Source organism: Osmia lignaria, unplaced genomic scaffold (genome assembly GCF_051020975.1).
Source record: "Osmia lignaria lignaria isolate PbOS001 unplaced genomic scaffold, iyOsmLign1 scaffold0040, whole genome shotgun sequence".
Lineage (NCBI taxonomy): Eukaryota > Metazoa > Arthropoda > Insecta > Hymenoptera > Megachilidae > Osmia > Osmia lignaria.
Window position 1 is genome coordinate 112501 of NW_027478181.1, and position 5000 is coordinate 117500.

The following is a 5000-nucleotide window of genomic DNA, read 5'->3' on the forward strand; positions in this document are numbered from 1 at the left end:
ACGCCGCTGGAACTTGGAAATAATTCATGGCGAAAAGAACACGATCGCGTGGAATACTAATATACAACCTAACCTTACCAGCGCGCGTAAATAATAAACGAATACAAGATTATTGCAATGAAATAATGTGAAATGCAAAAACATGTATTTTAATATTTTCGTCTCATCGGCTCTGTAAGGTTACTACATCTCCAAAAATATGAATAAAACCCATGATCTACATTGATCGTGATGAAACTGTTTTTTTTTTTGGGAGACGTGTACGCTCCTTTTCATAAAGGAGACTATCTTATTGCGAAAGTCAAAATCGCACGCTCTCACGGCGATTTGCCCCCGTATACGCCTGGGCGTAAGCCCGTGCGTCGCCGACCTAGCGGCCTGCCGATCGGTATTTAGAGGGAGGCACTTTGAAAGCAACACGCCGTTGGAACTTTGAAAAATTTCGATGCGTCGCCAAAGTTCGTACTTTTCGATAAAATCTTCGTCCTATGATACATTTCGATCAAGAACTACATTGATCGTCATGAAACTGTTTTTTTTTTTGGGAGACGTGTACGCTCCTTTTCATAAAGGAGACTATCTTATTGCGAAAGTCAAAATCGCACGCTCTCACGGCGATTTGCCCCCGTATACGCCTGGGCGTAAGCCCGTGCGTCGCCGACCTAGCGGCCTGCCGATCGGTATTTAGAGGGAGGCACTTTGAAAGCAACACGCCGTTGGAACTTTGAAAAATTTCGATGCGTCGCCAAAGTTCGTACTTTTCGATAAAATCTTCGTCCTATGATACATTTCGATCAAGAACTACATTGATCGTCATGAAACTGTTTTTTTTTTTGGGAGACGTGTACGCTCCTTTTCATAAAGGAGACTATCTTATTGCGAAAGTCAAAATCGCACGCTCTCACGGCGATTTGCCCCCGTATACGCCTGGGCGTAAGCCCGTGCGTCGCCGACCTAGCGGCCTGCCGATCGGTATTTAGAGGGAGGCACTTTGAAAGCAACACGCCGCTGGAACTTTGAAAAATTTCGGGACAAAGCAATACGCGGCTGGGACTTTGAAATATTTCGGAGCGCACCTAAAGTTCGTTATTTTGGCTAAACGGAGCGAAAATCTACATTTATACCATCACGGACGTTAGTTCAATAGCGTTTAACGATCGATCCACGGTACAGAATGCAAAAATATGATTGTTAAAATTTTCGACTAATCGGTTCTAAGAGGCGAAGCAATACGCCGCTGGGACTTTGAAATATTTCGGAGCGCACCTAAAGTTCGTTATTTTGGCTAAACGGAGCGAAAATCTGCATTTATACCATCACGGACGTTAGTTCAATAGCGTTTAACGATGGATCCACGGTACAGAATGCAAAAATATGATTGTTAAAATTTTCGACTAATCGGTTCTAAGAGGCGAAGCAATACGCCGCTGGGACTTTGAAATATTTCGGAGCGCACCTAAAGTTCGTTATTTTGGCTAAACGGAGCGAAAATCTGCATTTATACCATCACGGACGTTAGTTTAATAGCGTTTAACGATGGATCCACGGTACAGAATGCAAAAATATGATTGTTAAAATTTTCGACTAATCGGTTCTAAGAGGCGAAGCAATACGCCGCTGGGACTTTGAAATATTTCGGAGCGCACCTAAAGTTCGTTATTTTGGCTAAACGGAGCGAAAATCTGCATTTATACCATCACGGACGTTAGTTTAATAGCGTTTAACGATGGATCCACGGTACAGAATGCAAAAATATGATTGTTAAAATTTTCGACTAATCGGTTCTAAGAGGCGAAGCAATACGCCGCTGGGACTTTGAAATATTTCGGAGCGCACCTAAAGTTCGTTATTTTGGCTAAACGGAGCGAAAATCTGCATTTATACCATCACGGACGTTAGTTTAATAGCGTTTAACGATGGATCCACGGTACAGAATGCAAAAATATGATTGTTAAAATTTTCGACTAATCGGTTCTAAGAGGCGAAGCAATACGCCGCTGGGACTTTGAAATATTTCGGAGCGCACCTAAAGTTCGTTATTTTGGCTAAACGGAGCGAAAATCTGCATTTATACCATCACGGACGTTAGTTCAATAGCGTTTAACGATCGATCCACGGTACAGAATGCAAAAATATGATTGTTAAAATTTTCGACTAATCGGTTCTAAGAGGCGAAGCAATACGCCGCTGGGACTTTGAAATATTTCGGAGCGCACCTAAAGTTCGTTATTTTGGCTAAACGGAGCGAAAATCTGCATTTATACCATCACGGACGTTAGTTCAATAGCGTTTAACGATCGATCCACGGTACAGAATGCAAAAATATGATTGTTAAAATTTTCGACTAATCGGTTCTAAGAGGCGAAGCAATACGCCGCTGGGACTTTGAAATATTTCGGAGCGCACCTAAAGTTCGTTATTTTGGCTAAACGGAGCGAAAATCTGCATTTATACCATCACGGACGTTAGTTTAATAGCGTTTAACGATGGATCCACGGTACAGAATGCAAAAATATGATTGTTAAAATTTTCGACTAATCGGTTCTAAGAGGCGAAGCAATACGCCGCTGGGACTTTGAAATATTTCGGAGCGCACCTAAAGTTCGTTATTTTGGCTAAACGGAGCGAAAATCTGCATTTATACCATCACGGACGTTAGTTTAATAGCGTTTAACGATGGATCCACGGTACAGAATGCAAAAATATGATTGTTAAAATTTTCGACTAATCGGTTCTAAGAGGCGAAGCAATACGCCGCTGGGACTTTGAAATATTTCGGAGCGCACCTAAAGTTCGTTATTTTGGCTAAACGGAGCGAAAATCTGCATTTATACCATCACGGACGTTAGTTTAATAGCGTTTAACGATGGATCCACGGTACAGAATGCAAAAATATGATTGTTAAAATTTTCGACTAATCGGTTCTAAGAGGCGAAGCAATACGCCGCTGGGACTTTGAAATATTTCGGAGCGCACCTAAAGTTCGTTATTTTGGCTAAACGGAGCGAAAATCTGCATTTATACCATCACGGACGTTAGTTTAATAGCGTTTAACGATGGATCCACGGTACAGAATGCAAAAATATGATTGTTAAAATTTTCGACTAATCGGTTCTAAGAGGCGAAGCAATACGCCGCTGGGACTTTGAAATATTTCGGAGCGCACCTAAAGTTCGTTATTTTGGCTAAACGGAGCGAAAATCTGCATTTATACCATCACGGACGTTAGTTCAATAGCGTTTAACGATCGATCCACGGTACAGAATGCAAAAATATGATTGTTAAAATTTTCGACTAATCGGTTCTAAGAGGCGAAGCAATACGCCGCTGGGACTTTGAAATATTTCGGAGCGCACCTAAAGTTCGTTATTTTGGCTAAACGGAGCGAAAATCTGCATTTATACCATCACGGACGTTAGTTCAATAGCGTTTAACGATCGATCCACGGTACAGAATGCAAAAATATGATTGTTAAAATTTTCGACTAATCGGTTCTAAGAGGCGAAGCAATACGCCGCTGGGACTTTGAAATATTTCGGAGCGCACCTAAAGTTCGTTATTTTGGCTAAACGGAGCGAAAATCTGCATTTATACCATCACGGACGTTAGTTTAATAGCGTTTAATGATGGATCCACGGTACAGAATGCAAAAATATGATTGTTAAAATTTTCGACTTATCGGTTCTGGATCACTGAAAAATCAAAAAAAATTATTAATTTTGATTAATTAAATTACATATGTAGTTTTATATTGTTATAGTCTCGTATTTGTTAATGTTTTGTCGTAAGAAAATGCAAAAATATCGTTTTAATGTTTTCGTCTCATCGGTTCTGGATCGCTGAAAAATCAAAAAAAAATATTAATTTTGATTAATTAAATTACAAATGGAGTTTTATATTGCTATAGTCGCTTATTTGTTAATGTTTTACCGTAAGAAAATGCAAAAATATCGTTTTAATATTTTCATCTCATCGGTTCTGGGCGGTTTTAAAATTTTTTAAAATATTAATTAAACCCATGATTTACATGAGAATGTGAATTTATTATGTCCTGCATGTTAATTTATTAATTTTCATGTATAGAACGTTATAAAATGAAAGGATATGTTCGACGATATTTTCAGTCTAAGTTTTACCGTGCCGGCGGGATGGTACGCTCTCACGGCGGTTTGCACAGGCATACGCCTGGGCGTAAGCCCATGCGTCGCCGACCTAGCGGCCGGCCGTTCGGTATTTATAGGAAGGCACTTTCGGTTCGCTCGGACCGGTCGGGAGTAGCGTCGAGCGTGTGGCTCTTTTATGACTTCGGTTGAAAAGCAGTCTACCGCTCCTCGAGAATATACTTTCTCGACTATTCTCGTTCCGGTTTTCCGTTGCGGATTATTATTAATCTCCACACAGCATTACCACGGGTCGGTGTCTAAGACCGAATGGCCCATATGTGGTGAGCCTTGTAATATAAGGCTGGTGACCTGTATGCACTTATAAATGTTGCATACTTGTACAAACTGAGCATCAACTGTCTGTAACCAAAATTTGTTAAAACTGAAAAAGTTATAAGATTGTATAAAATTTTTGAACCAAGAAAGTAGTGTTAGACGAAAATTCGTTCTATCACTTTTAGAAGGGAGACTGTTTGGAAATATTTAAAGTATAAAATACACAAAAGTCCACTGAATTATGAACAAAATTACGTCCCTGAATTTAAGAAAAGTCAAGAGGTGTTAGAAATAAAATCCTCTCTGATACGTTCAGAGAGGAAAATAAGTATGGAGAGAGGAGTAAAAATGAAAGAAGTTTTAAGGCTGGGGAAACTTCTAAAGGAGAGAGATTCCAACATATCTAATATGTACATTTAAAGCAAGTCCAAGGAACTCTCTCCGTTAATGTTTGAAAAGGTGTGTGCAGATGGAGGAGAAATGTATAAAGTACAGAGACGAGGTTGGTGGGCCCGCTCTAATGATAAAGATTATAAAATTTGGTGGCAAAATGACCAGCAT